Source organism: Rhinolophus sinicus, linkage group LG10 (assembly GCF_036562045.2).
Source record: "Rhinolophus sinicus isolate RSC01 linkage group LG10, ASM3656204v1, whole genome shotgun sequence".
Classification (NCBI taxonomy): domain Eukaryota; kingdom Metazoa; phylum Chordata; class Mammalia; order Chiroptera; family Rhinolophidae; genus Rhinolophus; species Rhinolophus sinicus.
In genome coordinates, this window is record NC_133759.1 from 80,954,345 (window position 1) to 80,973,434 (window position 19,090).

Consider the following 19,090-nt stretch of genomic DNA (forward strand, 5'->3'; position numbering starts at 1 on the left):
TGCTGGGTCATACGGCAATTCTATTCGTAATTCTTTGAGGAACCTCCACACTGCCTTCCATAACGGCTGCATAATTTCATTTCTTACTGCCTTTCCCTTACCCCAGAAGAAGGGAGCAATCTCACTGCAATCATAAGTTGCATGTATAGTGCAACTTATAGTAACCAATATAAGTAACAACCCATTTCTATGGTTATATGATCAGTGAATACCATTTGAAGAACCTCATTTCCCACCAATTGGGAGACTGGGCTATTTTTTTTTCTTTTGTAATTGTAGGATTCAAAGGTAGGGTAGGGAGGTGATGATTAAAAAAAAAGTGTCATATGTTAGGCACCTGCCTGCTCCCTTATATATGATATCTCATTCAATCTTCACAAACTTAAATGTAAAGATTGCAATTCCCAATTTACAGGTGAGAAAACTGAGGTCCAGAGGTCACTTGCCTAAAGTCAAACAGCCAATATGTTAAGTGATGGAGTCAGAATCAGATCGACTTCTGACTCCCAAATCCATGTTCTCCCTACCCAGGACACACATATACTGTGTTTCCTCGAAAATAAGACCTAACCGGAAAATAAGCCCTAGCATAATTTTTCTGGATGACATCCCCTGAACATAAGCCTTAATATGTCTTTTGAAGCAAAAATTAATATAAGACCTGGTCTTATTTTTAGGGAAACACGGAATCACACAGAAACCTGGGTCTTTGGTTTCCTTGCATCCGTAGTATTTATTTGGTTTATTCCCTAACCCTACAAACATGCTGAGATTCTGGCAATTTTCACATGCAGGGTAAACTTAGCATCAGAAAAGTATAAGTAATTCCCTCAAGGCTTTCCTGTGACCAAATCTGAATTCACTCTACCTGACATCCACCTGCCTCAGACTGTAATTTTCTTAATAGTAAGGACCATGTCTGTTTTATTCTTTACTATATCCCTCCTGAGCCTAGTACAGGGCCTGCAAATGGTAGATACTCAATATTTGTTGAATTAATGAATGGATGACAAAGGCAGAAAGAGACGACTCTATAAAGCAAGATAAAAGAACCTAAGACAAAGATTAAAAAGGCCAATGTTTATTTTAAAGAAGCAAGGAAGAAGTGAGGTAGTCAGGAAGAGAATGAGAGACATAAGATAAAACTCAGCACAAACAAGCAAGATAAAAATAGCCTCTTGCCACTGTCCTTTTAAAATTACTTTCTATATTTGAGCCGAAGTGACAAGTGAAATCTCCTCCATAATTTCCCATGTGTTCAGCTTAATGAATTTCCGGCAAATGATTTCAGTATTGGAGGGCCAATTTGGACATTGTGGGGGTGGGTTTGTTGAGAAAATGAGGGGTATGGAAATAGACTAATTGAGTCTAGAAACCAAATGAAAGAGTGATTGGAGGCTTATGAGGAGAGAACCAAGTCTTAGAAATGCTCAGTGTCAAGAAGGCCTGGAGGGGTGGGCAGTTAGCTCAGTTGTTTAGAGCATGGTGCTGATAACACCAAGATTGCTGGTTCAATCCCCACATGGGCCACTGTGAGCTGTGTCCTCCTTAAAAAAAGATAAAAATAAAAGAATAAATAAATAAAAACAAAGAGGTTTCCAATTAAATATATATGTGTATATATACACACACATATATATAATATATATACACATATATATACTATATATATATATATACATTTAAAAAAAAAGGAGAAGAAGAAGGCCTGCAACTTGTCTTGCTCGAGCTGATATCACCATGATACTTCCCTAAATGCCATAGAGGGAGCCCAGAATCCCAGGATGCTTTGTGACTATTCTTTGTACCACATCACCTACCTCCTAAACAGATTTATTTATTTATTTATTTATATAGAGGGCATTATATTAATAATTTAATTTCAACCATTGGAGGGAATAAAGAGACTTGGCTCTTTCAGGTCTATATACCTTCTACACAGTAGGTACGCTATAAATATTGAACCAAATCATTATGAGTGAGGGGAAGTATGGGAACATAGAGTCTACCCCTTTGCATATGTGCTGCCCACACAAACGTATTAAGTTTCTCTGTATATTGAGGAAGAAGCTCTAAGAGGATACAGGACCCAAAATAAAAAATCCTCTCTAGACCTTAAAATTGGCAGTGACCATGCAGCCCACAATTTTAATCAGAACTGCAGATCTTTCAGTTCCCCAATAATGCTTTTCATTGTTGTTGTTTAAACAGCTTTATTGAGATATGTCACATACCATACAATGCACTCACTTAATGTGTACAATTCAATGATATTTATTTTATTCACATATACGTGCAACCATCACCACAATTTTAGAACATTTCCATCACCTCAAAAAGAAACCCCATAACCTTTGGCTATCACCACATCTCCCCAAGACCCAGACCTAAGCAACCCTTAATTTACTGTCTCTACAGATTTTCCAAATCTGGACTTTCATATGAATGGAATCAAACAATATGTGGTCTAGTTTCTTTAACTTAATGTAATGGTTTCAAGGTTCATTCATTCCTTTTCATGGTCAAATAGTCCACTGTATGAATATACATTTGTCAGTCAACAGGTATTTGGGTTGTTTCAACGTTTCAGCTATTGTGAATAATGCTACTATAAACATTTGTGTACAAGTTATTGTGTGGACATACATTTTCATTTTCTTGTGTATATACGTAGAAGTGCAACTGCTGAGTCATAAAGTAATTCTATGTTTAATCATTTGAGGAACTGCCAGACTGTTTTCCAAAGTGGCTACACCATTTTATATGCCCACCAGCTATGTATGAGGGGTCCAATTTCTCTATATTCTTGCCAATCCAACTATGCTTTTGAGATATAATAAGGACAACTGCAGGATCCCACTCTAACTTGGGCAGCTGTTATAGACAGAGCAGCAGCAAGAGGAGGAGAGGGATGAGGAGGGATCCCTCCTCTGCTCTAAACCCTTACAGTCTTCTAGAAGAAACACTGCCATCTCAGGTCCTCTCCCTGACTACCCAGGCTAGATTAGCTGCCCCCTGACATATGCCCAAGGTCACATACACTTGTCTTTCTTTCCTACTAGATTGTAAGCTTTAGGCAGGCAGGGATCTCTATTGCTCTGACTTTATCTGCAGTGTCTGAAATGGGTCTAGCAAATGGCAGATGCTTAGTAAATGTTGACTGACTGACTGACTGAACAAATGATTAAATATTTCTCTACTGGTCGTTCCTGTCCAGGGAGGAAAGGAAAAGAGCAGTCTCATAGGCAAAAGGCATCAAGGAGGGAAGCAAGAAGGAGAGGATAGATAGAGGTGATAGGGAAAGGCAGGAAAGAAGTTTCGAGACCTAGTGTCCCTTGGGTCCAGCCTTTTGATCATGAAGTCAAATTCAGAGCTGATGGACCTACACGAATCCTTTGCCTTCCATCTGGCTACATTTTTTTTTTTTATCTAGAAATTTTCTCTTTTCTTTTTTGGTACTATTCCTAACAATTTTGTCTTTGCAAGAATAAGAAACAAGCAAAAAAGTAGAAGAGTTGATGTTGCTGGTGAAAGACCACATAAATTAACTCACCAAAATGAATTCAGAATTTAAAAGGATAGAATTTTAAAAATCCTATGAAGGATTTTTAAATTAGGAAATGAAGAAATCATAATCTAGGTTGTCCTCCAAAGAACACTGAATGGCCTACACTGGGGGGAAAAAATCCACATTTTCAAAATGACAGGAGAACATGGCCCATCGCTCAGCCTTACTCATAATGGCTGGCCTTCCCTCCATACAAATCCTGCCTTCTACCTGAACTAATCTGTGAATCCAGTTGTCACCAGGTCATTGGTCCCTCTCTCCCCAAAGGCCTTAGTATCTTCCTAGCCCCAATTACTTCCTGTCTCTTCTTGGAAAGCACACATACACATGTTCACACAAACCTCATCTTTTCATGAATCCTCAGGGTAGCTCTGCCTTCTCCATTTTGTGTGTTTGGAAGGAAAGAAAACAAAATATATGAGATGCTAATGTAATTTTTCCTTTAGCAGAGCTCCGCAGGACAATTACCCACCCAATCTAGCCGGTTTTATAGCTCTCATAACCCTCTTTTATGAACACACTGTGACAGTTGGATGAGAGCATTGATTATGGCAGCAGTCCTCAGCCACATTCCTATTTAACTGCAAAGCAGAGCTCCTGCCTACCAGGCCAGCGCTGCTCATGTGACTTTTTAAATTACTGTATTTATGTAAGCCTTTTTCAGACCAGAATCTGTGTCTGATTCCATCAAAACCGGAGAGGATTTGTGCTTGCTACTTCTCTAGTGGTGCTCTGGCCTTATTGCCTAGGGTCTCTTGCTGGAATCAATTTAGGGCTCTGGGCTTTCTCGGCAAAAGCCTGGGAGGGTTGGGTGCACAGGAAGCACATTTTTTTTTCATTATGAAAAAGCTGAGGAAAGATAATAAAACATGTTGGTAGATGCCAAGAGCAGTGGATGATTCCCAGGTGCTCACCTGGCAAATAGATCAGCAGAGCCGGCAGAATGCTGGGGAAGCTAGGAAGGGAGGGGCTCTAGAATTTGGGGAACAGATTTAGGAATTACTGCTACTGAGCCTCGCCCCTTTGGGCCCCAGCTTTACCAGCTGTTCAGCAGGACAGAATCATACTGAATTCAGCTAGAAGGGAAAGGAAGTTTTAGTGTTCAAAAGAAATGCTAGTAACCTGGTGGGCAATCTGTCCAGATCAAGGATGTGGCTTCTTTGGCTGATTCTGCCACAGGTGCAAGTCTGTCAGAATGAGCCTGTGTTCTTTAGCTGCTGCAGCTCAGCTAAGGACCCCAATGCAGGCATTAGTGATGTGGTCCCACAGGGTTAGGCTGTAGGAGTGACCGGTATAATGAACCCGAAAACCTCCTGGAGAGAACCTGCAAACCAAGGTGACCTCTGTGGATGAGCCATCCACAAGCAGAGTCAGAGCGCTGCTGGAGAAAGCCAGAAAGAGGATCTACTTGGGAGGTGGAAAAAGCGTGGGCTGAGCCTGAAGGAACCGAAAGGCGTCACACGTGTAAGAGGAACTGGTGTCCCAGAGGCGCACGGTGTGGGCAGGCAGGAAGCACGGCCGCACTAGGACATACCAGGTTTTCTCTTTAACAACTCCAAACCCAGCGCCTCTTCCATCCGTAAGTAACAAAGGGAATGGGAGTCAAATAAATGTAGCCCTTGTTCAGATTCCTACCCTTTTCCTTCTGGGTCCACCTACTGTTAGGAGTACGCTCACCTGTGCCAACTCGCATATTTCCAACTGGGCCTTCCCTGGGCGGGGCTCCGGGGCCCCGCCCACCAAGGCCCCGCCCAGTAGCCGCCCCGGGGCGGGGCTCCTCTCGGTTCCCGGCTGTCCTTTCTCATGCGGCCTCTGCCGGGGTTGGAGTACCCCTGCGGAGTTCCGGACACGTGCAGGTGAGTAGGGGCCAAGTGGGGAGAAACCTTGGAGGTTTACAAACCCGGGACTAGAGGCAGTTATAGGGAGGCTTCTTCCGTGGCACGGGACGAAATTGGGGCTCGTTTCCTCGTGACCCCGGGTTTGGAGGGCGTCTTGAAGAGACACTGGGAGATCGTAGCCCTACAGTCGCCCCCTGATTTCTCCCATCCCTTTTGTCCCTGAAGGGTCACCTAGAACTGGTCAAGGAGAGCCTCGCCCCCCAGGCACGAGGGCCAGGGACTTTGGAAGCGTTGTGAGGAACACGTGTCCGGTGGAGCTCGGTTGGTTCCTTCAACCCAAGTCGCTAAAAGGGGCAGGCTATTTTTAGATTCGTTTTTAGACCTGGACAGTGAGCCCACTCTGGTATCCTTTTCCTCTAAATTGTTTGAAGGCGGTCAGGAGTGAAATTAGATGGTGGCTGGGAAAAGATGTGGTCTCAGATACCCTAACCTTGTATAAAATAAGGTAAATTATAAGGGTGAGTGGGTAGGAATGTTTATTAATATTTTTGCAAACATTTTGGTTATTGCTTTCAACCAGTAGTTGAGGTCTTTGGCAGAATGGCAACCTGTGTCCAGTTCCTTTCACATCCATTACTGCATCCAATTATTTTTCTAAAGCTCTGCTTTTATAGTTCTTACAGAAGTCCTATATTGCAGGCCCTCCTCAACCTAGTTTTAACCAATCTTTCCAATGTTCACTGCCCGTTGCTCTCCCAGGGTAACTTGTCCCTTCTACCCACTCGTGTCCATCATCTGCTTGCCTGGAATGTAGCTCCTGATAATAGCAAGTGTTTACTGAGTGCCCAGATATTATCCTATGGATGTAATTTATTTTCCATTTAAGCCTCCCAACCACCTTGTGTAGAGTACTATTGATAACATTCCCATTTTACAAATGAGCCTGAGATACAGAGAGGTTAAGTTACTTGTCTGCTGTTACTTGGCGGTTATGTGATAGAGCCAGGCTTCCTGATACTTGTTGGCTAGACCATTTACTTGCTCCTGTTGAACTGCTGTGGGACATAAGTAACAAATAACGTGTGAAAATAAAGCTAACCAAAGGAAAGCTATTTTATTTCCTGCTGTTGTTTCTGTGGCTCCGGCCTCACTGTTACAGGGTTTTGAGGGCAGGGGTCTTGAACTGCACATGGTATTCACTAACTGTTGGCTGACTTTAACCTGGTGTGCTTTGATTGCAGAGGGGCCAGTTGTGGATTTTGGACAGATGTAGTGCCAGGTGAGTGCAGTGCCATTTGCCTACCTTTGGCCCCAGCTGTAGGCAGCTGCCTAGGTTGCCTTGTACCTAGGCAAGTGTTACACTGCTGGGAGAACAGCAGCAGAAAGCTGGTTGGCATTCTGGGCCTAGTTCATGCCATCTCTGTTGTTAACTATACCAGGATGCCAGCATAGTTGCTTATCCATTAAGGTTAAATCTGCAAGAGCACAACTTTGCAGGGAGAAACCTAAAAATACAGACATTTCTGAGTGGTTTGGTCCAACAGGTTTGGCTAGTATGAAGTTACTTGAATTACACCTCAGAAGTAATCAAGCCATGGAGGAATGTATATGTAGGGAAGAAAAGGCTTTCATTTTTTGAGTGCCTTCCAAGTATTCAAAAGGGGCCTTATACAGAGAGGAAGTAGATGGGATTTTTGCTCATTTTCACTGAAATCAGTTCATGGGTCCCACTCCCTTATACAAAGCTAGTCAGGTTGATTCCTTTGTAGAGGGGTTTCATAGCTGTAGTTATATCTATACAAATGTCTTACAGGGAAGTGTTGATATGAATTTTCTTTAAAATTGTAGGCTATTCTTTAGTTCATTAATAAAATATAAAAATAGTAATTGATGGGCTCTACACGTTTACTAGGCCTAGCTACAGCCATACTCATTTCTGCTTTAGGCTGACAGAATATTTGTGTTGCTTTCTTACTGATTTTCAGGAGTGAACAGAGTTGTTGCCCCTTTGGAGCAGTAAATCTTGAGCCCTCTTTGTAAGTGATTTTGTTTTGGAATGCTAATTTTCTGAGAAGAGATGCTTCTCAGTTTTAGGCAAACACTAATCACTCAGGGTGATGCTGGAGATTGTCCAATAGGGCTGACTTAGTTGCTGCTTCTGTGAAAAGTGACATCCTGGTTTCCATAGGAGGAACTGATAAGGATGTTGGGAGGCCAGGGAGTTATTTATCAAAGCTAGTTTTGTTCTATCAATTTGCTTTTCCTTAAAAGGATTTGTGTGAATATCTCAGATGTTCATTGTGAGTATAGCCTTTTACATATGGGGTCTTAAGACTAGTGGTATCTCGAGGGCTTGGGGGATGGTTAGCTTTAATGGTAATCATAGGCTAGAAAAAGGCAAATGGGAAATAAAATAATTCCTGAGGATGTAAAAAATATGGTAAATTATAAATGGCAGGCAGCATTCTGCTTCCACCTCTACAGAAAAGCAGCCTTAGGAGCTGCTGTTTTAGTCTGGGGTATTAAACAGTAAAATCTTTTTCTTTTTAGGATGACTTGAAAGTAGGGCATCCTTGGCCCTCCTGAAGAGAAAATTAGTGGCAGGTGTACAGTCTGTATGGAGTTTTCAGGTAAATGTCTCTATTCATTCCAACATTGAATATGTGCCAGTCATAGAGTCTGTTAGTTGGTGTCCATCAGGAAACAACTGGGAGGCAAAATAACCTATATTTGTCCCCAACAAATTCAGCCTGTCAGTGAAAGGCTGAGTAGGATTTTGATGTTTATAGTCTGAAGGCATTAGGATCTTTGAGATTATCTGTATCATTCCATCTGAGGAATTTGTAGGGAGATTGTAAGTTTCGTGAGGGAAAGGATAGGGTATTTTGCCTTGTTCACCGCTAGATCCAAGCACAGTACCCAGTACCTGGCCGGAACTCCCCGAATGTTGGATAAAATGACTGAAGGCATGTATGGAAAAGGGATTCTTGTTTTCCTGTATGTTTAAAGGCTTTGGCAACAGGGTCTGCAATCAGTGCTTGTTTTGCAGTCAACCTTTAATTCATGAGGATACCTGTATCCATGTCTTCTACCTGGGATGCCTGGGTATCTGAAACAAATAAAGCTATTTTACTAGGAATCATCCAGCAGTTGTCAGCTATCCAGGCTAGTGTGATGCCTCGGATGGTGTTACACTGTTGGAAGAGCAATTGCTGCCTTTATTAAGGTCTGGATCCAAGCACTGTTTTGGTGTTGTGTCCAAGTGCCTTTGGGCAGCGTTTTGCATCTCTGAGAGTGGAATAACTTCTCCTGTGGAGTTGGTCCTAGTCTGGGTGCAAACAATTTTTTTTCTTTTAGAAAAGGACCCTGTTAGAGACAACCTGTCATGTCATTCCTTTCCTCTTTGAATCCTAGATGCCTTCACCTGAATGAGAAGCCTGCCTCCATCATGACCTCATGTCTTACAGCCAGCCCTGTGTGACACCAAGATAACTAGTGTATGTAGTCCTTTTGTCATGTAGGTCCTAATTAATTTGCTCCAGCTCAGATGGGTGGTGTGAAATAATAGAGGAAAATAAATTGGTCTCTGCCCCTGGTTTCTGGCACAGAGCTCCTAAAACTTGTAATTTCCTAAATTGTAAGAGCGCTTGGAGCATCTTTTGTTTTAATACTCACTTTTTGACTCTAGTTCCAGACCATAGCTCCTAAATCCTGTGAAATTTCCGGGGTGATAGGAATGTCTTTTGTTCTAGTGGGGGTTTGTCACCAGAAAGACCAAACAATGATTAGAAACTTGGAATTTTCAGCCTCAGCTCACATTCTCCAGAGGGGGGTGAGGGGCTAGAATTGGAGTTAATAATTGATCATGCCTATATGTTGAAGCCTCCATAAAAATCCCAATAGCATGGGGTTCAGAGAACTTTCAGGGTGGTGAACACATGGAGGTGCTGGGTGAGTGATGCTCCTGGAGAGGGCATGAGAGCTTGGTACCCCTTCACTTGTACCCTGTCCTATGCATCTCTTCCATTTGGATGTTTATCTGTATCCTTTATCACATCCTTTTAGAATAAACTGGTAAACAATAATATTTTCCCCCTGAGCTCTGAGCTACTCTAGCAAATTAGTTGAGCCGAAGTAGAAGATTGTGGGAACCTCAGATTTTTAGCCTATCAGTCAGAAGCATGGGTGATAACCTGATCTTGTGATTTGGAGGTAGGGTGGGCAGTCTTGTGGGATGTAACCTTAACCTGTGGGATCTGATGCTGTCTCCAGGTGTAGATAGTGTCAGAATTGAGTTAAATTTTAGGACACTCAGCTAGTGACACAGATGTGCTTGGTGTGGGGAAGAAACCCAGACATTTGGTGTCAGAAATGGTGGTAGTAGTGTGAGAGCAAAGGGAAAACATAGAAGAGAGGTATTCTTTACAGGTAGAAAACTTAAAATTGTAAAAATTTAAGTCCAAGACTTAAACTAAGCCCTCATTTCCTAGGGCTCTGCTGTACAATACATGTGGCTGTTTAAATTGACAAAAATTAAATCAGTTTCTCCATCTCAGGATTTAGTAACTACTATCATGTTTCCCCAAAAATAAGACCAAGCGGACAGTCAGCTCTAATGCGTCTTTTGGAGCAAACATTAATATAAGACCCAGTATTATATCATATTGTTATATAACATATTATTATATATTTATTATATTATGAAGACCCGGTCTTATAGTAAAATAAGACTGGGTCTTATATTAATGTTTGCTCCAAAAGACTCATTAGAGCTGATTGTCCAGCTAGATCTTATTTTCGGGAAAAATATGATATATTGGACAGCCCAGAGAACATTTCCACCAATGTAGGAAGTTTTATTATACACTGCTATTCTAGAGCAGGGGTTGGCAAACTTCCTATAAAGGGTCAGGTAATATTTTAGGCTTGTGCATCATGTGGTCTCTTGCAACTATTCAGCTCTGCAATTGCAGTGTAAAGGCAGTCTTAGACAATTGGCAACAAGTGAGCATTACTGTGTTCCAATAAAACTTTATTTATGGACACTGAAATTAGAATTCATAAAATTGTCAGTGTCACAACAAAAATTTTTCCCTCGACCATTCTAAGCTCGGGGGCCTTTGGAAAACAGATGGCAGGCTTCTGGCCTGCAGTCTATAGTTTACCAAATTCTGTTCTAGAGAATGGAATTCAGGCCTTGACAGTTGACAGCTCATTTGTGACAGATTCAGGGCCAGTACCAAGATGGGAAAAAGTCCATGTTATCAATACCCTTCTCTTATAGCAAACCTTTACCATATAGCCTTAAACGCTTCATCTCTTAGAGGATGAGGGTGACTTTAGTAAATTATTCAGTAGTAGAATAGTCCTTATTTCTTGTGTTTGGGATTTATGTATACTTTATGCATGAGCTACTTTGATCATAGTGGTTCTCTTTTAAGGTACACCTAAGGAAGAGGTTATAAGAAAGAATAGCAGTCTTCAATTCCAGCAGAGCCTAATCACAGCCTCAGCCCTAGGCAGTGAAATAGAAATGGCTACTAAGAAAAGGGGAATATTAAATATCATGAATAGCCAGGGTTTAAATATGAGATCTCAAGTTCCTCTGAGCATACTGATTGCCTTCCTGACCATGGTAACGCTACCCAGGTGCAGAGAGGCCCCTAGGTTGCTACTTGAAAAGGGATAATTCATTTGGTATTTGTGCCTGTATTTAATACCCTAAGAGGTTTCAATGGCTTAATCATGCACATTAAAATAATTTCACGGGATTTCCTACTTGATAAGTGAAGTTAATTAGTCACCTACTACTCCCTGTTGACTTGATTTTTTTTATTTCCTGGTGAGTCTTAGGAAGAAGATGAAGTGTAAAACATTTCAAAGATTTTTATTCATTCCTTCTCTTTATCATCCTTTTGCAAAGGAAACTGAAATTGTACTGGCAGGGTTACTGGTCTGTAAATATCCAAGTGCCTCTCTTTATTGCTCTGATCAAGTCTCAGGCCCCAGTCCTGTATAAGAGGAAAAACTAAAGCAGGGTGAGTAGGGGGCCCTAAGTACTGAGTGCTATCCCGTCGCCTGTTTCCCTCTCAGGGTTGAAAGAAACTACTGTCAATAGACTTGCATTGAACATTTGGATCACGTCTCAAATTTTAATTGGGAAAACAAAACCCCAGAAGAATAAATTCTGCATGCCCCAAAGGGATACTAATAGGAAGCTCAGTGCCTAGGAATTCACACAAAAGAAAACAACATGGTAAGAGCAATTAATTAAGAACTTTAAAAAGTGACAATGACTCCTGTTAATCTTTTTCCTTAATTGGGGCTTTATGAACAGCTCCAGTTAATGAGCCTGTCAATATTCTCTTGGAAAAGAATTTCACTGAATTAACAAATCAACTGTAATACTTAGAATGTCTGCTTAAAAACATTTCTCTTTAGTACTATTTTAGAACACTTAATGAGCCAATTTGCTGGGTCATATATTTGTTAATTTAGTATCTTAAGGCCAGGGTTAAAGGAGCCCCTGTTACTTTAGCCCTCCCTGTTGTCCAGTAAAGGCCTTTTGGGGTGTGAGGATGTTCTGTACTGCTTGTTTGGGTGACTTAACTACTCCCCTGGGAAGGGGTGATAAAATGGACCTTGAAATTTATTTTATTTTAGAATAGTTGTAGGTTTACAGAAAAGTTGTGAAGATAGTACAAACAATTCCCATGTCCCCCACACCTAATAACATCTTACATTAGTATAGTATGTTTGTCATAATTAATGGGCTAATATTGATACATTATTATTAACTAAAGTCCATACTGTATTCAGATTTCTGTAGTTTTTATCTAATGTCCTCTATCTGTTCCAGGATCCCACTGAGGATGTTACATTTACTCATCATGTCTCCTTAGGCTCCTCTTGGCTATGACAACTTCTTAGACTTTCCTTGTTTTTGATGACCTTGAGTTTTGTGTCAGGTATTTTATAAAAAGTCCCTCAGTTAGGATTGAGTTTTTCTCATGATTAGGCTGGGCTTAAGGGATTTTGAGAGGAAGACTACAGAGATAAAGTACCATTCACATCACATACCAAGAATACATGCTAACAACATGATTTATTACTGTTGATGTTAGACTTGCTCACCTGGCTGAGGTCTTGCCAGGTTTCTCCACTGTAAAGTTACTCCGCTCCACCCAATACTGTACACTTTGCAATGAAGTCACTATTGCAAAGTTACTTGGAATTTTTCAGAAAGAAATTGGTCTTTTCTCCCTGTTTATCCAATTTATACTACTATGGAGTCATGGATATTTATACTTTGGGAAATAATTTGATAATACTTCATTTTGTTCAAAGCGTTCCATCTCTAGCCATTGGCAGCTCTTTCAGTTGGCTCTGTGTCTCCTCAATATGTCCCCATTATTGCAGGGTTGTGTTTAAGCATGTCTCACTTTATGGCACTATAAGATGCTCCGGGCTCATTTTGTATCTTTTTTTTTTTTTTTTTCAGGAGCCAATGTGAGGATATGTATTCATTCATTCACCAGTATTTATAAAGTGACTACTAAATGCCAAGCACTGTGGTAGACAGGATGAAGCAGTGAAGGAGTGGAGCACAGACCCTGCTTCATGGGAGTCATGAGTTCACACCAGTGTTTAGACCCGCAGCAGCAACATCACCAGGGAACTTGTCAGGAAGACAGCTTCTCAAGCCCCATCTAAAGGTGAGGACCAGCCATCTATGTAGCCGCAAGCCCTTCAGGTAATTTTGATGCACAGTAAAGCTTGAGAACTGATTTAGAGGAAGGAAAATTTCACTGTGAGCTGCAATTTCATGGAAGAGGAAGAATTTGAATAATATCAAAGCTCACACCTGGGACGGCATGTGAGCAATAGATGGTCATCTAAATACCACCTTGCTGATTTCTTGGTTTAAAAAAAAATTCATGCTGTATTTTCCCTTCAAAGATTCACAGCCACCTCTGAGCAAATAAAATTACTGAATTTTTCAGACACTTACAAATAAATGTCTACGTCCTTTTCTGTTGTCTCCATTCTTGTCAGACATTGGGTGTTATATCTTGAGCACTGTCCCAGATCTAGCAACAGTTTTGAGATTACGAGAGAGATTCTGGAAGCACACCCCAATCCCATCCGCCTCCCACTGTCTGACCTCCGCCAAGGTGACGCAGAAGTCATTTAGTATCTTCAACCTGTCCCAATCTCTGAGTCAACCATTTAGCCAAGGAGCCCTGGTTTCTTTATTATTTAATGGTATTAAGGAACCAAGATCTGGGTGTTAGATGTGCTCTTGATACTGAGATGTTGCTTCTATCCCTGTGAGCTGATAAAACAATGAAATACGTGTGCCAACCAGGATCCATAGTTCAGTGCCCTCTATATTCAATTAACGTTTTATTTTTAATATTCTCAACACATTTTATCCTATGGTCTTTGTTTATTCTATTTCATCCAGAAGAGTGGTTGAGCCTATAGTCTTTTATAGCAGATGTTGCAGTCCCCAGATGACTGATTATTTTTACCTGATGAGCTCACAGTAGAGGATGGGAATTTTGTGTCAGCTGTTGATAAGAGGGAGGAGCCCAGCCCAGGCCTGAGTTGAAGGAGAGTTGAAGGAGAGTGGAGGTACCCTCAAGGCACAGAACCTCTGAGGTAGAATCTGGGCTTCACCAGAGTGGCAGATGATAGAATTCCTATCCTTCCCTTCAGTTGTAACTCTCTTGAGGAGAACTCCAGGGCTTAGGTAAGCTTATAATATGCTGGCCACCCTAGCCAGTGATGGTTTGGATATGAGGCAGTGAACAGGAGGGGAAAGGGACAAAATAGAAAAGTTCTATTCCAGCTTATATTACTGCTACTCCTATGGCACTCTACCCTTTTCTACACTGGGTTTCCATTTCTTGCCCCTGTATAGTAAAACCCAGTCATGATCTGTTCCTCCGGGGGGCAGTGGGGAAACCTCATATTTATCAATCCCTAACCTCCATGGGTGAGTGAGAGACAGTAACCTGTGCGAATTACCCATCTTGTCAAAAGACTGGTCATTTAACTCATACCCTTTTTACGGCTTTTATTAGCTGAACTCTATGCTAGATATTGGGGATAAGTGATAAACAAGACACAGTCCTTGCTCACCTTAACATGGCCAGTCAGTTCTTGCAGCGTCTATCCTTACCTCTCCCACATTACTTATCTTTACCATCCTCAGATCCCCTTCTAGCCAAACTGTTTTATTTCAGTCTTTGATAAGACTTTTGCTACCTTCTCTGCACATGCTGTTACCCTGTCTGGTTCCATCATCCTTCTCCACTTTGTGTACTTTGAGATCTTAGTTCACACTGCACTTCTGCAGAGAAGCCGCCTTCCCTGACTGGGCACCCAGTATGTGTGTCCTTGCACCATGGTTTAACACAGCCAGCCAGTAAGATTCCATGTAAGATTCCTTTGAAAAGATATTCACCAGCTTCTAAAGGTTTACCTCCCTCCCATATAGCCACGGAGCATCAATTCTACTGACAACTAAAGAGCCCCAGCTGGTAAATATTATTAGGTTGGTACACAAGTAATTGTGGTTTAAAAGGTTAAAAATAATTGCAAAAACCACAATTGCACCAACCTAATAATATCTATGTGTCATAATGCACCCAAAATAGAGTAAGGCCATAGGCATAGCTTGCTTTTCAATAACCCCAGTAAGAGTAATGAGAGTGCTGGTTCTGTTCTTTTTTAAAAAGTTTGAAACAGAAAAATGATGGAAACAAAGGTGTCAGATTTCTAAATCATTGGCTAGAGGACCCTAAAAATACAACATACTGCACAACTATTTGAGAATAAATTTAACTTCAAAAAGTAATAGATGAAAATAATGGATTTTCAGAGGACTTGTTAAAATTTGAGACATCTGTTAACTAAAATATATATGTGGGCTTTGGTTACTTTTTTTGGTAATCTATAAATGTCTTTATAGTTAAGGAAATTTGTGAAACATCTTTGTGTGTAAATTATACCTTGCAGAATCTTAACTAGCGGTCATTGCACTGACAAGTAGATGCCAGGATAAAACTTACAACCAAATTTAAATGGAGAATTTTAACATGTTCACTCCGGGCTTTACAAAAATGAATAATCTTTGAATTTATGTTTTGTTATTTTAGGATAAATATACTGCAGGATGAATGTGGCAGTGTAGAATATTGACATTTATTATATGTTGACCATGTTCCAGAACTGCTAACTTCATTCTACACATCTCTTAATCCTCTCAACTGTCCTACTGGGTATATGTTGTTATTTGCCCAAAGTCACACAGTTAATGGGTCCAGGTGCTACTGTGATGTTCAATAACTGGAGAAGGGGAAAAAAGAAAAAGCTTTGTTCAAATGTACTATAAAAGGCAATTAGGCAAGATAAGAAAATAAATGTATAAGTGGGGAAAGTAAAAATCACTTGTAGATGGTAAGTGTACTTAAATGCTATGAGCAACTAAAAATAGTTCATTGAAATAGCAAGTAATCAGTTTGAAGATAAACTGGAAGGAAAATAAAACTAGGAATACTTGAGACAAAAAAGACATATATGAAGAAAACATTAAAATACTGACAAGACACAAATGAAACCATAAATGGTAAGTTATACCATGTCCAAGAAATCTCAACATAAAAATAATTCTGAAGAAAACGAAGTTCTTTAAAATCTGAATAAAAATAACAGGATTATTTTGGGAACCAGACAAGTTGATTCCAAAATTCACTTGGAAAAATAAGAATAACCACAATATTGTGCAGAATTAGAGTCATAAAGGAAAACTAGCCCTACCAGATGTTAAAACATTAACAAAAAGAATAAAACGGTAGAACAGATAAGAAAGTCTAGAAATAGATCATGAACCAAATTAAATGTAAAAGTACAGGAAGAAAAGAAAAAAGTTTTTTCATTGTGTAGTGGCTTTGCCTTCTAAGTTGAAAACAAAATGAAGAATACTTAAAAATAATGGATGATGTGACTAAATTAAGTTCTGTATGAAATAACATCACGAACAAACCAACCAACTGGTAAAAGATGTTGCCTGGGGTGGCCGGTTAGCTCAGTGAGTGTTGCTAACTAACAACACCAAGGTTGCTGGTTCGATCCCCACGTGGGTCACTGTGAGCTGCACCCTCCTTTAAAAAAAGATTGCAAAGGGTTAATTTTTCTTTATTACAATTTCTATAAATCCAAGAGTAAAAGTTCAACAACCCAATAGATAAATGGGCAAAAGATACAAACAGTTGAAAGATGATGCTTAACCCCATTAAAGCAAATCTATAGTTGACATTTCATCATCCAGCAATCAGATTTTCAAATATTAGGTTGGTGCAAAAGTAATTGCGGTTTAAAAGGTTAAAAACAATTGCAAAAACCGCGATTATTTTTGCACCGACCTAATAGATTTGGATAACCGTTATCAAAGGAACAGGATAACGGTCACTCATTTCTTCAGAGAAAATTGGTAAAGTCTTTAAGGAAGGCAATCTAGTTTTTAAAACTTAAAATGTATACTCCTGACCAAGCAATTCCAAAGCAATGAAAACCATATTTTATGACGTGATAATTATATGATATTCCAATTTTAATGTTAATAGTCATACTCATTTATCGACCGATTGTCTGTGACTGTTTTTGCACTACAATTGCAGAGTATTTCTGACAGACCATATGGCCCATAAGCCTAAAATAACATTTGTCCCTCCACAGAAATTGTGCCTGATCCCAGCTCTAGAACAGCACTGTATAATAAAAATTTCTGCAATGGCAGAAATGTTCTCCCAGCTGTCCACTAGCTAAATGTAGATAGTAAGACAGTGAGTGTAGCTTATGGCTATTAGATAGTGGACAGTGTAGCTCTAGAAAACAAGGAGTTTATTTTAAACTACCATATACTTTTACATGTGTGGAGTAATATATACATGACTTTTTTATCACTGCTTTGAATAACAGAAAATAGCTAAATTGTAAGTTGGAAGAACATTGGTTATATTTTGTACCATCCCTATAATAGAGTACTAGGCAGCGTTCTTGGAAGATATCCAAGGAAGTAAAACAAGAAAAATATATAATCCTAAAGCTTTGTTTAATGTATCACTGCACAACAAACCTCCTTAAAACTTAGTAGTGCTTCAAACAAGTCTCAAAATTCTGTGGGGTGATTGGGCTCATTCGGGTGGTTGTGTTCCACATGGGTTTAGTGGGGGCTACAGCCATTTGAAGGCTAGACTTCGGCTAGCAGTTGGTCCTGGAGGTCACTTGGGGGCTCCACTGGAGCTGTAGACCCATGGGGCCTTTCATATTGGTTGGAATTCTCACAGCATGGCAACTGGGTTCCAAGTGGATAAAAGTGGATCTTAAACGTCACTTCTGCATTATATTGGTCAAAGTCACTTACAGGGCCCTTCCAGATTCAGGTAGAGGGGAAACTGATTTCACTATTCAATGAGAAGAGTGGAATTCATGGCTATCTTTAATTCAGCACAAGTGTATGTATGTGCACATACACAAAACGTTCATATATTTATAGAAAATCCTTAGAACACACAAGAAATGTAGGGAAATAGAAGTTGGGAAAATTTTAAGCCCCCTTCCCCACCTCTACCCCCATGCTACTAGTAAAAGGGCCACTAGTTAACAGTTTTCTCTTTTTCAGTACCCTAAAGCATAAAAATGACCTGCTTCCAGAGCATTAAATCTGATTTAAAAACAACTGGATTATGGACTGCCAGGAGATTCTGAGATCACACCTCTGCTGAAGGCAGTACAGTATAATGCTCTGAGTTTGTGTTTTTATAGAATTGGGTTTGAATCCTGCCTCTGTCACTATTGAGCTTCATGCCCATAGGCAAGCTTTTTAATCCCTTATGTAAAACAGGAATAATAGCACTTTACCCTTTAAATTATGGTCTACAGCTGCTTATTGATTGTGTGGTGTCAAAATATATGTTCTCTATCAGTGTGCCTCCTGTGCTCAAAATTGCAAATGGTTTTCATTATCCCCTCAAATCCAGACTATCCTGATGTTTCCCCATCTCACCCCACCCCCTTCTACATTGTCCTTCATGAAATAGGCATTTGATGACTGGAATCCTGTATTAACTTTGGTTTCCAATGTATATTTTTGCTGATGAGCCACTGAGCAGATCCTCAATAAATAACTCAATTTAAAAAGTTTGACTTTTCTGTGTGATCACCAGATGGCATTACAGTCTTATACAAAAGCCAGGGTAAGTGCATATCTGATCTAAGATGCATTCATGTTTTGTCTCCAGAGAAGCAGAGCCGCATGTGTCATCTAAGATCTGGGGACAACATAAAGGGAAGTCTTAGCCAAGATCAGTTGGAATCAAAGGCTCACAGAGTAGAAGGCAGATCTAGCTTTGAATGGAAAGAAGACCCAAGATTTACTGAAGAAGTAGGATCCCTAAAATTTCATTCCAAAGCTAACTATATAGTGGGCTTAAACATCACTTAGTCAGGGGGGCCCCAGGCCTTGAATTCTACTAAATGCTTTCTCAAAACCTGTGGAAAATCACAGCATACATGGAAATGGAAATGGAAATGTGGGGTTGCAGTTCCACTCTTCACAATGGCTACTTAAAATTTTACCCTGGTACAACTCTGAACAGGTGACTTAGTCACAAAA

The 19,090-nt window shown here is 40.2% G+C and overlaps 1 long non-coding RNA gene and 1 other non-coding gene across 7 annotated transcripts; both read left to right on the plus strand.

Annotated features, from left to right (window-relative positions):
• Window positions 1-4,293: 4,293 nt before the first annotated feature.
• On the plus strand, window positions 4,294-13,438 carry LOC109451791 (uncharacterized). 6 transcript variants are annotated; one of them, XR_012489794.1, is made up of 7 exons: window positions 5,351-5,424; window positions 5,632-5,727; window positions 6,648-6,685; window positions 7,392-7,442; window positions 7,957-8,036; window positions 8,821-8,903; window positions 12,908-13,438. It is a non-coding gene; the product is annotated as an uncharacterized LOC109451791 (long non-coding RNA). The 6 variants fall into 6 exon arrangements; XR_012489795.1 differs by lacking the exons at window positions 5,351-5,424; window positions 5,632-5,727 and adding an exon at window positions 4,294-5,147; XR_012489793.1 differs by lacking the exon at window positions 5,632-5,727 and having other exon boundaries at window positions 5,354-5,424.
• LOC141567428 (small nucleolar RNA SNORA74) lies at window positions 8,549-8,749 on the plus strand. Its single transcript, XR_012490008.1, has one exon. It is a non-coding gene; the product is annotated as a small nucleolar RNA SNORA74 (small nucleolar RNA).
• Window positions 13,439-19,090: the final 5,652 nt, after the last annotated feature.